The sequence below is a fragment of the Calliphora vicina genome, chromosome 3 (assembly GCF_958450345.1).
Source record: "Calliphora vicina chromosome 3, idCalVici1.1, whole genome shotgun sequence".
In the NCBI taxonomy this organism is placed as follows: Eukaryota; Metazoa; Arthropoda; class Insecta; order Diptera; family Calliphoridae; genus Calliphora; species Calliphora vicina.
This window is the reverse complement of record NC_088782.1, coordinates 1,598,236-1,618,562: the sequence shown is the minus strand read 5'-3', so window position 1 is coordinate 1,618,562 and position 20,327 is coordinate 1,598,236. Positions and strand designations below refer to the sequence as shown.

The following is a 20,327-nucleotide window of genomic DNA, read 5'->3' as shown; positions in this document are numbered from 1 at the left end:
CTCAAGCAGCAATTTCAAAACGTTTCGAGCAGTAGAATTCATCCAAAAGCAGGAAAATTGGGTAACATACAAATTGAAGCTGAGAGACCTTGAAAGACGATTTTGTATGTCCGAAATTATGCTTGAAAGCTATACAAGGAAATCATTTTTGCATCGAATTTTTATTTGCGATGAAAAATGGATCCATTACGATAACCTGAAGCGTAAAAGATCGTATATGAAGAGCGGCCAACCAGCCAAATCGATACCAAAGCCAAATATCCATGGCGCTAAGGTAATGCTCTGTATTTGGTGGGAGCAAAAGGGTCCTATCTATTATTAGCTGCTGAAATCTGGCCAGGCCATTACAGGGAACCTGTACCGGACGCAACTGATTCATTTGAAGCGAACAAAATTCCCATAATATGCTGCCAGATATGAAACCGTGGTATTCCATCATGACAATGCTGTTAAAATCTCCCGCTTTATAGTCCAGACAGTGCCCCGTCCGAAAACTATTTGTTTTGATCGATACTGAACGAAATTGGCTTGATTCGTTCTTGGTCTCAAAAGATGAGCAGTTCTTTTGGCTTTAGTCCTTGGAAGCACCGATAATCGAAAATTCCAATATGACCCTAATGCCCACCCGTATTCAGACGGTGATGATGAGTTTGCAAACTTTTTCTTCTTTCCTTTTATTTTTTGGGTGGGGCGAGGGGTGGTGAAATTTAATTTATATAATTTTCACAAGTTCTATAACAATATTTACTATCAACAAATGTTGGCCTAACCAAATGAAATTATGAAATAGTATAAAAGTATAAGTAATGCTCTTAAATGTGAAATTCATGGTAAAAAGTTTTAGCATTTTGAACATTATCTGCAAATAATTGCATCGTTACTGACTGTTAAATATTTAAAATAAAATCTATTGAAGCTGATATTTTGTGAAATTTTCTTTTGGCTTTGACTTGATTAATAATGTTTCTTTATCAAATATCAATTAACCCAAATAGAAATGTATTCATGAATTTTTGATAGTTTCTTGTTTGCCAAACTTATTGTTGAGATTTTAGTTAAATATTTTAGTCATGCTAAAGCAAATGCAATTCGAAATTTTCGCTTCAAACTAAAGTATCTTTAGAATTTATGTCACACGGTAGAATTTGTTGGTTAATTTTTTTCGTTTTTTCTCTTTTTGCGAAAAAAAAATAAAACTTGTGGAAACTCTATCGAAATTATGTCAGTAAAGTTTTGTTAGTTCTAGTAGTTTGCTTTATACAAAAGCGTGTTTTATATACAGTTTTCTATGCAGTTGCTTTAGCTTTCCCTCTCCTCGGCCGCTATTGTTTTCATTCTATTCCTGTGTGATTTTTGTTTTTGTTTCTGCATATAAGTATAATTTCCAATAACATTGAGGTTCCAAAGCTGGCACTAAAAACCCAAACCACCTCCCTAACCACCACAGGTTATTTTAATACCCAAATGTATAGTGATGTGTTTGTGTATTCAAACATTTATCAAAGTTTTCTATGCATGAGAACAAATAAGGTTTTATGCGCTCGCATTGTATTGCAGGTGCCTGAATATGTGTTTGCGGATTTTTCTCTCTCTTTCTATTTCACATCTCAACAACCCAACCATTCATTTCAATTCAAATTTGTAACCGTTAGTTCACAAGTGTTTTAATTATGGCATTAATCTATGGTCTGTGGTTTTAAATAAAGTCAAAGTTATTAAAACAAAAAATGTATGAGAAAAAAAAAACAAATCATATTTTCCTATTTATAATCCCTTATATTTACACATACGTATATAGAACTTATATCAACTCAGATATAAAAAAATATTAATTCTTTAATTAAACTTTCGAGTTGTAAAGAACATAACTGGGAATGTCGTATCTATCAAACTATAAACTTACGAATATCGATTATTCATTATAGCCAAAAACCAGCTAGATCTTTATTTCACCCTTGTGTGGGAAAGAACACCAAATGAGTGTCTTAAATATATTAAACACAATATTTTTAAGCGATGTTCATGAAATTTCCTGACGCACCAGTTTACAAAATATATAAAAAATTAAGTTGTGTGTGGTTTGTCACACATGAAAAAAATGATTTGAAGAAATTTGTTAGATCATGATTTTGGCTACAATAAACTATGTTGCTAGTGCAAAATAAGTAAACATAACGTATGTGTGGAAAACAACACGTAAGTTTTCTTTAAGGGTTAGATATATATTAAAGTCTACAATGAAATATTAGCATCAAGCAGTATCAGAAATTATAAAACACTGATCAGAAAATGTAGAGCCAACAGTTACAATTTTCATCAATTAATTCCTTTCAAGTCCTTGTATATGTGTAAATGTCGTTTTGTTAAACAGTTTTTAATCTCCCCCCAGGATAAAAATTAAAATTGAATTTGTATTTTTAATATCAAATGTGATTCATTTATTTTTTTTTGGTTTAGAATTTACAAAACAAAAGCATGAAAAGAGACTTATTTAAATATTCATTTAATTTTATCCGCTTAAATACAGTGAATGTCGCTTAAAATCGTACACCATCGTAGTCAAATTTTATTCATTAGTTTTAGAAAGTTGATGTTTTGGAAATATTTTAAAATGCTATTTTTATATTGTGTGTGCTATTACCTATCAGAAAATTGGGTATAATTTTAATTGCCCTTATCCACAAATAAAAAAATTGGGTAAGACTGTCAGTGCCCAGAATATCAACGCTTCATTTAAAATCGTAAAGGCACTAAAAAATTGCAAATGATACCCTACAAAGTATTAGGATTATTTAATATTAACATTTTTTTTAATTTTTAAAGTTTTAATTATAATTTAATATAAGTGTACGAATATAACTGAAATATGAATTTTGTGATGTTCTTTAATTTTCATCAATATTTTTTTAACGAATTGAGGTTTTGTTAACTTTTTTGTTGAAATACATATTTTTTGTTCCAATTAATAAAATGACTTTTAATTTTTTATATAATCACCTATTATTGCCTGTATAATTTCATAATATTTAAAAAAAAATATGTTGTACGATTTTGAGTGACACTCACTGTATATTTTTTATACCCTCCACCACCATAAGTGGTGAATGAGGGTATATATAAGTTTGTCATTCCGTGTGTAACATTGAGAAATATTCATCTGAGACCCAACAAAGTATATATATTATTGATCCTTATGAAATTCTAAGTCGATTGAGCCATGTCCGTCTGTCTGTCCGTCTGTCCGTCTGTCCGTCTGTGTAAAACACGCTCACGTCCAAAATACGCAAACAAACTTAGTAGAGTTGCAAGAAAAATGTTTATTATTGTCCTAAGCAGTTTGGTATTGAAAATCAGCGAAATCGGTACAGTGGAACCAAAGTTATGAATGAAAATGTGGGACAACCTCAAAAAAAAATTGATAATTTTCACATATTTTTGGACATTTTTTGTAAATATATTGCATCTAATATCATAAAATTTTGCACTCGTTACTTTTATGATAAAAGGAGTAACTCTGGTGAAAATTATAAGAATCGGTCCATGATTTCTCCTAGCCCCCATACAAATTTCTTCCCGAAATAAGGTTCTATGGTCTATAAATGCCTACAAAATAGGAATATCCACATGAAATTCAGCAAAAATAAGTTTCGTGGTAAAAGAAATTATATTACAAAATTTTTCGTGGATCGGCCCATATTTGACCATAGCCCCCATATAAAGTACACTTCCGAAAATCTCATAAATAAGCATAAATGTCTTATAAATATCGCTATCAAGTTGAAATTCGACATGAATAATCCCCATATACACCAAAATCGCTGTACCTAATTCTACGAAGATCGGCCGATAATTGGTTATAGCTCCCATATAAGGACCACTTCCGAAAAACACAATAACCTACATAAATATCTAAAAAATATCAATATCAAAACAAAATTTCACACACATCCATAGTTTATATTTAGAAATCATACTACTGGATTTTGTGAATATCGGTCCATATTTGACCATAGCTCCCATATAAGGTCCACTTTCAAAAATCAGTTAAGTACTCATAAATCTCTTATAAATACATTTATCATGCTAAAATTCCACACAAATTATACTCATATATATAGATATCACTGTTCCAAATTTTATGCAGATTGGCCGATAATTGGTCATAGCTCCCTATAAGGCCCATTTCTGAAAAAAGATATTAACCTTAACAAGTAAGAGTACTATATTCGGCCGTGCCGAATCTTAAATACCCTCCACCTAAATGTGATGGTATAAAAGCTGAAATAATATAACAATTGTTAGAAAGACTAGTTTACGCAGAAGATATTTTATTTCAAATGTACAAAAAATTGTATCTAATTCAGCAATTTATAACTGAAATTCCTATTAAATCTTCGTGTAAATTATTATTTTCTTACATAGGTAACCGTTAACAGTTTGTTGGAACTGGGTTAAACGATCTACAATATCTGAGTGTCAAAGTGGCGCACAGTGGTATGAGAAAAAAAAGAGGGAAATAAATCTGTAACTTCTAAACCCTTAGTCCGATTTTAATGAAATTTCACATGCGCAAAGAGGAAGTGTTGTCGAGTTTAAGTCTGGACCTCATGAAATAAAATTTAACAATTTATATACTTAATAATTAGTTAATACGTTTGGATCAACATTTTTCCCTTTTAACCTCAAGTGAAGAAACAGAGTTTAAAATTTGTCTAAATATATTTGTATACCCTTTTTTAAACTCTGTTTCTTCACTTGAGGTTAAAAGGGAAAAATGTTGATCCAAACGTATTAACTAATTATTAAGTATATAAATTGTTAAATTTTATTTCATGAGGTCCAGACTTAAACTCGACAACACTTCCTCTTTGCGCATGTGAAATTTCATTAAAATCGGACTAAGGGTTTAGAAGTTACAGATTTATTTCCCTCTTTTTTTTCTCATACCACTGTGCGCCACTTTGACACTCAGATATTGTAGATCGTTTAACCCAGTTCCAACAAACTGTTAACGGTTACCTATGTAAGAAAATAATAATTTACACGAAGATTTAGAAAAATTAAGTTTAGATGACAATTTCTCAATTAAAAGACAATAATTAACTGTGTCAATCGTTCTAATAGGAATTTCAGTTATAAATTGCTGAATTAGATACAATTTTTTGTACATTTGAAATAAAATATCTTCTGCGTAAACTAGTCTTTCTAACAATTGTTATATTATTTCAGCTTTTATACCATCACATTTAGGTGGAGGGTATTTAAGATTCGGCACGGCCGAATATAGTACTCTTACTTGTTTTAATTCTAATTTGTGTTTTTTCTTTATTTTTTTTTGCAGATATTCAAATTTGTTTTGTTGAGCTGTAATTGCCATATGAACAAAAGCTACTAAAAAGGTAATTAGTTTTTTTTTTGTTAATAAATATTATACAACTACATTGAATATAATTATAAAATATGTATGTGCTTTATGCAAATCAGTTAAAAATTATTTAAAATGCTTTTTTATGAAACAAAAGAAAATAAATTTCAGTGATTTGAACTCAAAAAATAAATAATAAATTAAAATTTAACAGTTTAATTTTATGTAGCAAATTAAAACACTTCAACTCACTTTTTTATACAATTCACAACAAAAATGTCTCAAAGTGAAAAGATTGAGAAAAGTAGCGTGTTAATTAATTATAACTTTCTGACAAATCATTTTTATATTGCTTAACAAATTCTTTGCTTCATTTCTCATTTAGCTTTGCCCAATTATTCAAAATACTTAATTCTAATACGCAAAGTTAGATCATTTGTTTTGCATTTAATAGTTGCCCATTCAGAGAGTACAAGTGTGTTTGGCTTTGATGTTGTCGTATAATCATCAATCATATTAAAAACCAATTCTGAGACAGCACTTCCTTAGAAATTAACATTAAACATGTTCTGGAATCAACTTCCCATCCTCCTTTATAAAATAAAATGTTTTTAAAATGAGCATAAAACTTAAAATACACAAGCACTTGTACCTACTACAACTACACACATGTTTCCCATCTAATTCGTCCTTTTTGTTTTTGCTTCTCTTTTTTACAACATCATCATCTCTATTCAAAAACTCCTACTAGATTTGGCTTTACATAAATATAAAAAGGAGGGAGGGTCAATTCTTAAGGTTGTTTAAATAGGAGGGTTAATAAAACGAGTATTTTGAACATTATAGTTTAAACAATAACATATATTTTGCTTCGAAAATGTCTAATTTTATGCCAACAAAGCGTCATATGCGAGAAGTTTTTCTTTAATTTGAAAAAAGTGACGCCGAAGTACTCCGATTGCTCAACAAAACTTGAGGAGAATGTGTTCCATCGGTTTCAACGTGCGACAGATGATTTGTTCGGTTTAGAAGTGGTAATTTTGACATGGAAGATCGCCCAACGAGCCTAAAAAGTTTGAAGACAAAGTATTGTAGAAATTACTTAATGAATATTGTTATAAAACTGAACAAGAGCTTGCAAATATAAAAACGTTTGCGAGCAGCAGGATACATCAAAAAGCAGTTAAATTGGGTAACATACGAGAGACCTTCAAAGACAATTTTGCATGTCCGAAATGACCGAACCATTACTTGCGAAGAAAAATGGAACCATTACGATAACCCGAAGCGTAAGAGATCGTATGTGAAGCCCGCCCAATCTGCCGAATCGACACCTAAACCGAATATCCATGGCGCTGTATTTGGTGGGAGCAAAAGTGTCCAATCTATTTATTATAAGCTGCTGAAATCTAGCAACCATCATCACATGGAACATGTAGCGAACGCAACTGATTCGTTTGATGCGAGCATTTGCTGAAAAACGCCCAGAATATGCGGCGAAACATGAAACCGTAATATTCCATAATGAATGTAACGGTCGTAACAATGCCTGTTAAAAACGATTTAAAATGAATTGGTTGGGAAGCTTTGCCTCGCCCGCTTCAAATTTTATTTCAATTTGACGTTGATTTGAGAAAAAAACGTTGATATTATCGATTCAATTAACTGATAAATTTACCCACTTTATTCGTAAAAACAAACCACAGGTATTACATGATGTTTTTACAAGACACATTAAACCTAAAAAATTATAAAAAAATAAAAACTAAAAACGGTAAAGGTTCTCTTCCTTGTAGTCCTTGTACGCTTTTGCCGCAAAAATGTAATAAAGTGAATGAATGACTTGTGTTGTTGTCTGTCCTTGTAGTAGTTTGAGCAAATCCAGCAGCAGCAGTGTCATGCCGTGGGATGTTTGTATGTATGAGTGCGTGCATGTGTGTGTGTTGCTGTTTCCGAATGTATGTTTAGGGTTGTCATCCGGTTGGTTACCTTTTTTTCACTCTCTTTCACTCGCTTTACATCTTTACTCATTTTCCTGTTTTGTGGGTTAAGTATGTGTTAAACAAAGCATCATTTATTAAATAAAAACTAAAAAAAAACTTAGATGCAAAAAGTGACAACGTGATTTGACTTAATAACAACACATACACATGCATCTCACACACACACACACACACATACTTACACGTAAGTATGAACAAACATATTTTAAAGGACTTTTTAACAAAAGTTCAGCATAACTGAACTATTGGAGAAAACTGAAGAAAAATAACCAAACAGACACCCACAACTCAGACAAACATACATATGTACATGTAGAAAAACTTAGAGTGATAAACAATATTTTTAACATGTTTTAGTTTTGGTTCACAAAGTAAAAAAGAAAAAAACTAAAAGTAAAACACACATTTTAACATAAGATGATCTTAAAAGCATCAAATTTGTTTGCATTAGTAAATCACATCCAACCAAAAAAAAAAAATAAACATAATAAAAGAGACAAAACTGAATAAATTTTAATATTAAATACATAAATTTATAAATATGTTTAAGTCTACGTGTCATAAATATATTTATGACGAAAATACGAAAATACGAAAATACTATTATTCAAATTTACGACTTTCGACATTTTTTTAGAAGAGAAAATCTAAACAACTATAAAAAAATAAAGTAAGTGTATTTCAAATCTACCCAGATTTTAGGAGACAAAATTATGCTTTAAATAATTTGGATTTAATCCATGTAGATTCTTTTATTATAAAGATTTTACTTAAATATATTGGTGATTCATTTACTGAATCACATTTTAAAAACATTAAGGGGAATCCTTAGAGTGACTTAGTATAGATTGTAGTCTTGGTTGATAATTAAAAGTTTTCTTTCCAAAAATCGGTTTTCTAGGTTTTAATATTTTTTTTTATGAAAAATCCGTTCCGCCTGTAGTTGAATTCAACATACATGATTCATACATCATATCCGCTGTAGACCCGGTTCGGTCGAGAAAATTGGTCCACAATTGGCTGAGATATAAGGAAAAAACCAGGGTAACCTCGAAATTTGTAGCTATTGTTACGTTTTTACCTTTTAAAAACGGGGTTTTATTTGATTGCAAATAAAAGCCGTTTATTAGTTTAAAAATTGTAACAACTCTTTATTTATTTAAAACTAGTTGATCGCCCCGCCCCGGCTTCGTCTGGTAGCATTTACTAATATTAATATTAATACTAATTAGTTCTTTAAGTTTCTCCAACCCACGCACACCAGCCTGTTCTTATTTATTTGCAAATAAAATATCTAAATTTGTACTGCATACTTTAGGGAGCTTTTTTATTACAGTTGACTGGACTCACAAAAAAAGAATTTCCGAGTTTTACCCGGAATTTTTGAAGTTTTTTTTTCTTTACAAATCATCTCCTGAAAATTTCGAATCGAATAACAAAAAAATCAGCCAAATCGCTCCAGCCGTTGTCACGAGATGACATTACATACATGGACCATTTCATTTGTATATATATAGATGTACAACAACAGAATTAAATAGTCACACAGTGTTTTTATACACGTTTATAAATTCGTAGAAATACAGACACACTTTATAATGTACAAGACAGTTGATGTTAACTCTAACAGCGCTTATAATAAACTAACTAACGACTGTAACCTCTGCCACTATTTATACACACTCCATCTTTCTTGAACCTTCTACAATGATCTTAACGGACAACTGCTATATTCGAATTCTAGAGCTTTCGAAGTTAATGTTCGCAACATTAACATTCAGTTAAACCGCATGCTATCAACATTGTTGATAAGTAGAAGCTTCTACTGATGGAATTGTTTATAAACACGATGAATTTTGCTGGCACTAGCTACAGACCGTTAAATTCAAATCGCTAGTACAAATTCGTAACACTATTTTTGATCTATAGCTCGATTACTAAGTCATTAATATAGACAATATGATGATCTGATATATGATAGATATTTCAAAGACCTTTGTAAAGTTGTATATAGCGCCATAGTAAGTCGGACCTACAATGGGTCAAAATCAGGAAAAAAAATTTTTATTCCGCCGTTTTTTTCACCAAAAAAATTTAAAAAAAAAATATAAAAAATAAATTTAAAGAATTATTTTTTGCCATACATTTTTTTCACGAATGAATTAAAAAAAAAATTTCAAGTTTCTTTTTTTTAAATTTTGTTTACCTAAAAATATTTAAAATTTTTGTGTTAAAGTATAATTTGGAGAAGGGTATATAATATTCGGCACATCCGAATATAACTTTCTTACTTGTTGTATTAAAAATCGCTCTTTTTGTGGTTTTACGATTTTTTACTTAAATCTCATTGATATCTCATGTATATCACATGACAGAGGTTTTTAAAACCACGAGTTCTATAATCAGTTGTGCCGTATCTTACCAAAGTATAGATAAGATATCGTGGTTGGCGTTGCATTTTACGCCATCAGTCGTATTTGATGAAATTCTTAACTCTGACAAGAATTCTTATTATTGAGTTATATTGTAGGATATTTTAAACTTCAGCTTTAAATTTCGAATTATACTTGGATTTTTGGCGATTTTTTTAAAAAATGTGAGACTCGAGATGGCGTGTAATTTTGCTAATTAAGCGTAAAGAGTTTTATTTACAACTTAAGTATCTTTGGTGACCCGTACTGAAATTTTCCGGCAAAAATTTTCGTAGAATATTTTAATCCTTAAATGTCCTTTTTGAAAGGACTTTTTTTGATTTTCTCGAAAAAAGGATCAAATTGACCCCTAAAGAGAGGAGATAGAGGGTTAAGATCTTCCACAAAAATTGGGGACCATTTTTCCACAATATAAATCTGACAATAAGAATTCTCTCAGACATTAACTTACAACATTTTTTTCAGTTAGCATAATGCTCCCTTCGCTCAAAAAACTAAAACTTTGACCCACTGTAAAAAATTCAGACCTGCTAGACTATAAGTTTATTCTTGCTCCATCTGTTTTTATGGGTGGTGTAAATATTAAGGAATCAGAAGCTCTTGATGTTCTAGGCATGAGTATTCAGTGCGATGTCCGCTGGACAAAACACATTTTTCGAGTGTCAAAAGAAGCATTCAAGTGCCTTGGTTTTCTAAAACGGTGTAAGAAATACTTCACTCCATCTGATCTCCTTACTATTTACACCACTTATATCCGACCTAAAATGGAATACAACTCTCATGTGTGGGCCGGTGCTTCGAAGTCTATTTTGGAGTTACTCGACCGCGTACAGGAGAGGGCGAAGATTCTTATCGGTGACAGTAGGGTATCCAGCTCTATTGACTCACTGGAACATCGTCGCAATGTGGGTTGTGTTTCACTGTTCTACCGATACTACAATGGTATGTGCTCTGCTGAAATTAGGGAACTTGTTCCTGAAATCCGTAGATTTTTACGCAACACACGCTCTTCGACAAGAGCACATCAATTCGTTGTCGACTGGACAGTAGATCGCACAACACATTACAGGGAAAATTCGTTCTTTAGCCGTACTGTCCGTATGTGGAATAAGCTTCCTCCTGAAGTATTTCCTGTCACTTTCAATATAGGAAAATTCAAATCAAATGTCCACAAACACTACTCCCTCTATCCTCCCTCCCATAACCTATTTTCCTAGTTCCAACACAATGCTTTGCATGAGTAGGGGTCATCCCCTGAGTGCTGGTCCAAGAAAAAAAAATTCTGTTTAATAGCTCTGTCATCCATTTAAAGGAACCGAGATTTTGTATTATAACATGTAATTTTGTTAATTGATTTATTTTTTTCCTGAACTTAAACTATTGTTAAAGTTGAAATATTTCGTTAAACTGAAAATAACCAGAATCCTAAATTTAATTGTATTTTTCCAATATCAGCCCTTGTATTAGATATTTCTGTCCACCTCTGTCTGTAAGTCTAAATATCCTGATTTATATTCATTCACTGTCTTTGAGCCAAACAACCTAAGAAGATTTAAATCTGTTTATAGTAAAACACAAATAAAAAATGTCTATTGTTTTCAACAATATTTTATCGATACGACAGTCTAAAAGTATAGAAAAAGCAAAATACTCGTAAACTAAAGAAAATAGAAAATCCATATTAAGTAGTAGTTGTATAAAAACTATATACATATTGTATATACATATCTATGTATGTATGTAGATGAAGAGGCAAAAGTAATAGTTGTTGTCATCGTCTGTAAACAGGGAAAAAAATAGGAAACAAAAGTCTTGTTGATGTTGTTGATACTCATATTTTGTGTATAAAATAATTTAAAGACAACAAACAAATACTTGGAACATAGAGAAACGATAAAGCCAAAGCCCATAGACAGAGAACTAAAATCTATTGATAAAAGCAGCAGTAGCAGCAGCAACAGCATCAGTAGCGTAAACAGCGAACCAAAACAACAACAGCAACAATATCGTAAGTAGGAAGAAAATAGTAGAACAGGACAACATCCTGGAAGATAAAATTTCAATAATGCGGTTAGTAACTTAATACTATTCCACACTGAACGTACATGCATTCATATGTATGTACAAATGAATGAATGAAAAGTCCTTTAGATGTATGAATACAATACGAAGTATGGGTTACTGGTTCAATGATCTTTATTGAACACACTCGCTAACAGCAACAATAAGAAGATGTTTACAACTACATACATACCTACTACTACATACTTACCAATACCAATGCTAGTCGTATTGTTGCTGCTACTGCCTCTACCTCTGCTGCTGCTTACTTTCTACTTCTACTTGTATTCATCTGCTACAATTTTAACTTGGTTTCCTTCCTGTAAATATTAAATAGTTTATGTTTTGCTTGACTTTTTACACTTGTATTTCTAACTCTAGTGTTTGCAGCTGTGTGAGTGTATACGAGGGAAAATTTTAAATTTCGTTGAATATCCTACATTTGAGAAGATCTAAATTTAATTTTCACAATTGATGAATAAGAACATTTATTTTCAAAGCATTTGAAAATTACATTTCCATTATGCATACTCTAAAAAAAATGCCGCTGAAAAAATCAAAATCATTGGGAGCTACTCAAACAGCAATTTCAAAACGTTTGCGAGCAGCAGGATTCATCCATAAACTGGGAAATTGGGTACCATACGAATTGAAGGCGAGAGACCTTGAATGACGATTTTGCATGTCCGAAATGATGCTTGAACGCTATAAAAGAAAATCATTTTTTCTCCGAATCATTACTTGCGATAAAAAATGGATCCATTGCGATAACCCGATAACCGGCCAATCTGCCGAATCGACACCAAGGCCAAATATTCATTGCGCTATGGTAATTCTCTGTATTTGGTGGGAGCAAAGAGTCATATATGTTATGAGCTGTTAAAATATGGCGGGACCATCACAGGGAACCTGTTCCGAACGCAACTGACTTGTTTGAAACGAGCATTGGCCGAAAAACGCCCAGAATATGCGGCTAAACTTGAAACCCTAATATATAATTTTATTTACTTTAATATTGCTAAAAAAATATTAAAATCTAAAACGACTGCGCAGATTAAAAACAAGTATAAGAGCTATATTATACTTAAAAATATTTTTTTTTAAATTGATTTTAATATTTTTTTTTACAAATTGTTTTTAAAAAATATTTTTCCAAATTTTTTTTTCCAATTTTTTTTTTTGAAAAAGAATTTATGACAAAAAAAAAATTCGGGTTAAAAATTATTTTCCCCATTTTGACCCATTGTATGTCCAACTTACTATCGCCTTATATCTATCATTAGATATCCATATTGTATATATTATTAATCCAGATATAGACCAAAAAGAGGGCAAAAATCGAGGTTGTCCCTGTTTTTTTCCTTATATCTCAGCCATTTGTGGGCCGATTTTAAATAGGAATTAAATAGGATTCTTTTTACATCGTCGGCATTTGTTAGGTTGTTAGCGCAATGCAAAACAGTTTTTGACACAACCCAGAGGAGTAAAACTTTGCGCTACGCCATACGCCCGCAATGCAAAAAATGTTTAAATAAATTGCTTCGGAATGGGAATTATTTCATTTCTATTGGGATTTATTTCATTAGAAGTTATTTCGCTTTTTTGGGACTAATATTTTTAAAATTATGAAACCGCCGATTATTGGGAGTAATTTCATTTTACCCTTTGGTAGTTATTTCATTTTTTAATTTTGGGAATTATTTCATTTTTGATGGGAATTATTTCATAGGGAGTACTTCATTGGGAGCTATTTCACGGTACGGACTTCGCTATCTATAACGCAAATGAAATTACTAACGGAATGACAAACATAAGGCCTAATTAGTTTGTACGTTCCGTAGCGAAGCAGCTGTTTGGTTTTTAGCTTATGGGAAGCTGTATATGCCGTTAGTTTTCTGTAACGTTGCCGTTCTGTTGCGGATGAATCTGTTGAAAACAGTATCTTGCCCGCAACGTTAGGTGACAGCTAAAACAGCTGATATCATATACAGACAAAAATGCTAAAAATATGAAAGCAAAATTTTTTGAAAGGGAAATATTTATTTTTTACTAAAGATTAAAAAATAAAATATTTTCAAAAAAACATCGAATATTTTATAAAAAAAATTAGTTTAAATAAAAGCTTGCAAATGAATCCATTAACAAACAAAATATGTATTTATAAAAATGTTAACAATAATATTTTGATGGTCTAAATACAAAATCACCAAGTTGGTTTTTTGGTTCTTATTTCAAAAACAGCTGATACGTTCCTACGAAAAAAACTAACTACAAAATAAAAGCCTACAGAACGACACAGAACAGAACGTTACAGAACGCAAAGACTAATGGAGGCTTTAGTCTTAGATTAAAGGTAATTTTATTGCGGAATTTCGGTTTTTTAGTCTATTCAATAAGCTAAACCGTATATCTCGAAAACAAGAGTAATTTTTTTAAGAGGAACAATGAATTCATATTTTATTTTATTACATTAGAATATTCAAATCTATTTAAAATTTAAATAATTTGAGCCATTTTAAATGTTGAACTGAAACACTAGTAATTTTTGTTTGAGATTTGACAAAATTCATGCATATCGCTTACAAATGTACTTACATTCACCCCAGGAATATGTAGTTAAAAAAAAATTGACCTGTGTGCGAATCGAACCGGCATGCTCTATTATGTCACTGAAGTTTTCATTGTAAAAAAATTATTTTTTGAAACAACTTTACAGCCTGGCCTCATAGGATGTGTGTGTATGTCAACATCATTTTAGATTTATGACTACTGCTTTATATAGATCTCCAAACATACATTCATCAACATATTATTCAACTCTTTTCCGAACTATTACAATTCCCAGCAGTTTTAAAGTTAGCAATTGCTAACTTTATACTTGCTACATTAATTGCTACTTAGAAAGGAGTTCAGACTTATTATGCAAGTTGTTAAAAGTTATTTTTCTAATGGAATGTTGTACAGAGAGGGAATATTGGTTACTTCTGCATTAACTATCACCACCAAAATCACAAATAGAAAAAAATTGAGAAAAAATTTTAATTGAAATTTTTCTTTTTTAATAAATTAATAAATTACAACTTGCCTTTAAGTTCCTAATAGTAAAAGTTAAATTTAAGCAATAGAAAAAGGCACCCTTAAAGTTAACTTTTACTATTACGAACTTAAAGGCAAGTTGTAATAATGGCCCTAAGTCAATTAATCCCTTGCTATGATTGCCCGTAAATCAGAGCCAGCCTTAAAGAGAAATTAGAGTTTAACTGATAATGTGTTGGTATATTTTGCTCATAAAGCGACACGAACCCGCTTTTTGAAAGCTAGAGAGCTACGGAATGAATTCTATGTTTATTTTAAATTCTTTGTTGAGAGCTTTGTTGGTGTATAAAGCCGATTAATGTTCGTTCCCTGGGACTGTGTTTGGCTCTCATTAGCCTAAGTTGACCAGTTTAAAGCATTAGTAATTGGTTGTTAGGTAATTAATAGAGTTTATTGTAACGAAATCGTTTGTTAACACGGAACTAGTTCCAAAAATTGCAGGGCTCTTATTATTATTATTATTGTTTCCTTATTACGTATAGTATAGTATGTGTGTGTGTATATATCCATGTGTTTATGTATGAATATCCTTTCTGTTCGTTTGTATGCGGGTGTTATTAATTCAATAACTAAAGTTTTTTCCATTCCATTCCATGTAGTTAGTTTTGTTTGCCAATAATTCTTACAACTCTTATTTGATTTGTCGGAGTATCTATGTGTTTTGTGTGTGTGTGTGAGTAAATCTTATTGTGGCTTTAGTTTCTTCATTCATTCATATTTTATCTTCATCTTGTGCTTTTTTATTTTAAGTTGTACTTACATTTGTTTTTGTTTTCCATTTGATATTAACCTAGTTTTTATTGTTGTTGTTATTGTCATTTTTAAAATGTATGTTCAATTATGATTATTATTATTATTTTTTTATTTGTTGTTATACTTCTTGTATCGTGTTTTTTTTTATTTCTCTTTAGAAGTCGGTTGAAAGGATTACAATTTCAAACAATCAATTTATTTTTCCTCATTTCTTTTCCTCTCACCAAAAAAGAAAAACAAAACGACTCCAATGTAGTTTATCCATAGATTTTACTTAACAAAACTTTGCTATTTATTCCATAAATTAGGTTTTTTTCTTTAAAATATTGTTTACTCTGCAAATGTTTATAGCGAAAACTCTTAGTTGTTGGGAGGTGGGTTTTAAGCAAAAAATATAATTTTTTTTAAACAATTATTTTTATGTTTCACTGCATTCTATAGTTTTATGTTTTTGTATAAATCGTTGTATAATAAGGCGATCAAATAACTAGTCTGTTTACTTTAACGTACTGTAAAAGCTCAACATTTGGGAGGAAGGCCACCAAGGCAAGGTAAGAAAATTTAAGAAAATACATGGAGATTATAAAGGATCTAAAAATTGAAATTAGTTCTCGAAATATTAGCTGCAGGGCAAATGAGGATGTACTTAAACCTTTTATTTCTTAAACAAACCCGTACTGCTCGTTAACAATTTGACAAAGTACATTTAAACCAAGGCGAATTTATTACAGGTGACGTTAAAAAGCCAGCTGACTATTTTTTGTTCAATGCGTTTTTTCACTGCTTTCTGTCAAAGTTTGTTTACATTTCTTTGTTAATTTAAATACATATAACGTTTTTGTTTCTTTTAAGACAAAAATATAAAATATGTAGTAGAAAAGTGAATAAGTGATCGTTTTAAACAAAGAATAACAAGAAGGGCAGCCTCTCAATTTTTATACAACAACAACATCTCTCTCTTCTCACATACAAGCAGTGATGTTAACTTTTTAATTTCGATTACCGTACAGCCCTAAAAAAATGACCGTTTTTTAGGTAAAATTACCGTATCCAAAGTTTTGTACAAAAATAATATTTTCTTAATGATACAGGTTTATTTTTATAATTCAATATATCGAGGGCCTATATTCAAAACTCTCTATCTTAACAAACACAACTTTTCAGGAAAGCCAAAAAACTGTTTTTTTCGCGTATTACTTGAGTTATTAAAATTCGCTACAATTATTATTTTAAAGCAACCACTGAATCTCACATATAATTGGTTTTTAAAATTTTGCATTATTGGGGACTTTATGATTTAATAATGCAACATAAGATAAAAAAAAAACACTTTAAAAGTATACACTTTTTTAAACAAACTCCAACTTTAACCATTTATTTTTATGCCATGGAAATTATATTTTCCGAGAAGGTAAAATATTTTCATCGTAATTCATTTTTTTTAAATGATTGAAAAATATAAAATTCATGTTCAGCAGAAGAAATTATTCCAAAAAAAATATTGGAAAATTAATTATTTTGAAATGATAGAGGCTTTTGCATTCGGAAAAAAATAATTGTATAAGTTAGAGAAATAACAAAAATGCAAATAAAACAGCAAAAAACAATGGCCCATAATCATAGTCAAAAATAAAGTACATTTTAAGAGACTTTACTTAAGAGTGGACTTTATGTCTATCATAGACAAGTTAAAGTATACTTCTGACGCTGAAGTCGACTCTAAATATAAAACTAGCTAAAGTTGTTTTTAATTCGTTTAACAACAAACAGCATCAGCTGTTCTTCGACAAGTAAAAAAGTTCGTCACAAAGTAAAAAATGTTTATGTTACAAGATATTGGCAACGATTTTGCAATTATTTAACAGTTATCAACAAAATTTGTACCAAAATATCGTAAATATGATTGATATTAATCTTATCTTTTCCATTTTTCCACAACAAACAACTTTCTTTCTGTAGATGTCCCGGTTACTTTTATTGTTTACGTTTTTTGGATTTTTTTTTTTAATTTTGTATGTCAGCTGTTCAGCGTTGAGAAATATATGTATCATATCGCACTCGTTGAACAATACTGTATTAACTCAAAATATTAAAATGTTCAGTAGACGCCAAAAACTGTTTGTGATTACATTTTAAGAGAATTTGAAAATCCGAATACATCATATTAAGCAAATTCCATTTGAAAATATATTTACATTGTTTTTCTTTAAAGTTTTTGCAATTATTACAAAATAAATCTATTTTTTTAGTTAATATCATTTTTCTGAAACTTCTCGATATTTTTTTGTATTATTTTATCAACAAAACAGTATCAACTCAAAATACAACCAAATTTAAATAAAACAATTTGATTATTTTAACTTCAATAAAGGCTCAATTCAAAATAATAAATTTTTTTTATGGAAATATATGATGTATTTCTATTTAAGTTGTTGTATTAACTCAAAATAATACCTTTTTGTTGATACAAGGTAGTCACTAATTATCACGAAAATGGTCTCAAATGTGGTTTTCGAGATGAAAGAGTAATCGCAATTCGTTGATTTTTACAGTAGATAGATATTGATGTTGTTAGTTGATTTCTTGCAAAAAGTGAATTTTTAAAAATTTTGAGTTAATACAGTATTGTTGAACGAGTGCGATATGCAGACACATTATGGAAATATTTGGGATATAATTCTTAAAAATTTAAACTTTTTAAAATTACCGTACAAATGAAGAAATTTCCTGCCTACCTAAATTACCGTACGGTTACATCACTGCATACAAGTAGTATGTGAATTCAACACACTTGAGAGAGAGATTTGACTTCAAAACTTTTTCTTGAAAATTGCAATAAAATTGCAATTCTAACACACCTTTTCACAGACACATAATATTATTTTATTTTTTTCCACACATATAAACTATTAAAATAACCAAAACATGTATATTTTACACAAACGAAAAAAACATTTTTTTTAAATTATTTTGACTTTTAATTTTTGGGGGTTGAAATTAAAACTGAAAAAAACACACTTGTAAAATTTGGTATTGAAAATTAATAAAAAATTCAAATAAATTTAATTTTTGGAGAAATTATGGAATAAAAAGCAGAAAAATCTAATTATATAATCATTCCAGGTCAAATATACATTATTATTACATATTACAAATTTTTAGTTTTTTTTTTCAATTTCACTTTCTTCTTCTGTAAAGTAACTAAAATATGAGATACGACCTTTCGATTTGTAAGACGAAGGGAAATATACTGCATCCCAAGTGCACCAATTTGACGCATGCAATATTATGGTTTGGGACTGTTTTTAAATCATCGTATCGGATACAGATCCATTTCTAATACATCTAAAATATATTTCAAACCATTGGCACCATGCTGTGAAGCTGTAATAAAAATAACTTTGTTAAAATTTATCCAAATTTCAATTTCCATTGTTTTGTCAATACCATAATAATAAATAGATTATTTTCCATTTTCAGAATTTAATTAATTATTTTCTTATTATGTATAACCTACATCACCATAGTGGGGTGGGAATTATGCGTTTCTCCTAATGTTTGTAACGCCCAACAGAATCACAATCACTTTCTGAGTCTATTAAATCACTTTCTGAGTCTATTAAACGATGTCCAACCGTCCGCCTGGCTGTCCATGTTAACTTTGTTTTCTAAATTTTTTGATAAAAATGGCCCTAGAACGTAGCATATTGAAACTGTCATAAATGGGTCCATTATTTCACCTAGCCCCCATACAAATGTCGTCCCGAAATAGAACTTAATAGTTCATAAATGTTTAATTTATATAGGTATTTATACAAATTACGCTCACCTAGTTTTATGATGATCGGTCCTTAATTAATCATTGCTACCATATATTGCCCACTTCCGAAAATCACTCACGAATATAAATTATTGAAATTTTAAAAGAAACAAGTTTTTGCTCACTTACTCAGTGTAGGGTATTATATGGTCAGGCTTGACAGGCCATACTTTCTTACTTATTTGTAATATAATATAAGTAAAAACATAGTAGTATATATTAAATAAGGAGTGAGATCGAAAAATTCTTAACACACGTTTTTCATTACATTTTTTAACCCAAGTATTATTTGAATTTTTTTTTGATCAAGTTACCTTTGAAAAACATGTCAGTTATTATGTGTAATGTCAATTATATTAATTTTTTTGTTAATCTGATTAAAATGAGTGACCAGAAAAAAGTGCGTACTGAAATTATTAAATATTTTCAACAAAACCCAACTTGGTCTTACAAAAAGTTGGCCAAGCATACAAAGGTCTGCCGTCAAACTGTTTCCAATGTTATTAAACAGTACCGGGAGAACTTGTCAGTTGATAGAAAACCTGGTTCAGGTAGAAGGAATGGTCCACATGATGTTTCTAAAGCCAAAAAAATAGAACGCATTTTCAAAAGAGCTCCCAACACATCCGGTAGGAAAGCAGCCCGGTTAGCTCAGTGCTCGGACTATTTGGTACGAAAAGTTAAAGCTAATGCAGGTTTAAAAACATACAAGGCTCAAAAAGTTCCTGACAGGAACGCTACTAAAAATTTAGATGCCAAAAACAGAGCACGCAAATTGAAGTCAAGTTTTATAAAAA

General features: G+C 30.3%; 1 protein-coding gene across 7 annotated transcripts in view; it reads left to right on the top strand.

Annotated features, from left to right (window-relative positions):
• app (Palmitoyltransferase app) overlaps positions 1–20,327 on the top strand; it is a 262,389-nt gene that overhangs the window by 127,825 nt on the left and 114,237 nt on the right. For 6 of the 7 annotated variants that reach the window (XM_065506492.1, XM_065506496.1, XM_065506498.1 and 3 more), the window contains one exon: positions 5,342–5,399. The exons of the other annotated variant lie outside the window; for it this stretch is intronic. The gene's annotated coding sequence lies outside the window, so the exon portion shown is untranslated. The remainder of the gene's footprint in view (positions 1–5,341; positions 5,400–20,327) is intronic. 7 annotated transcript variants of the gene reach the window in all.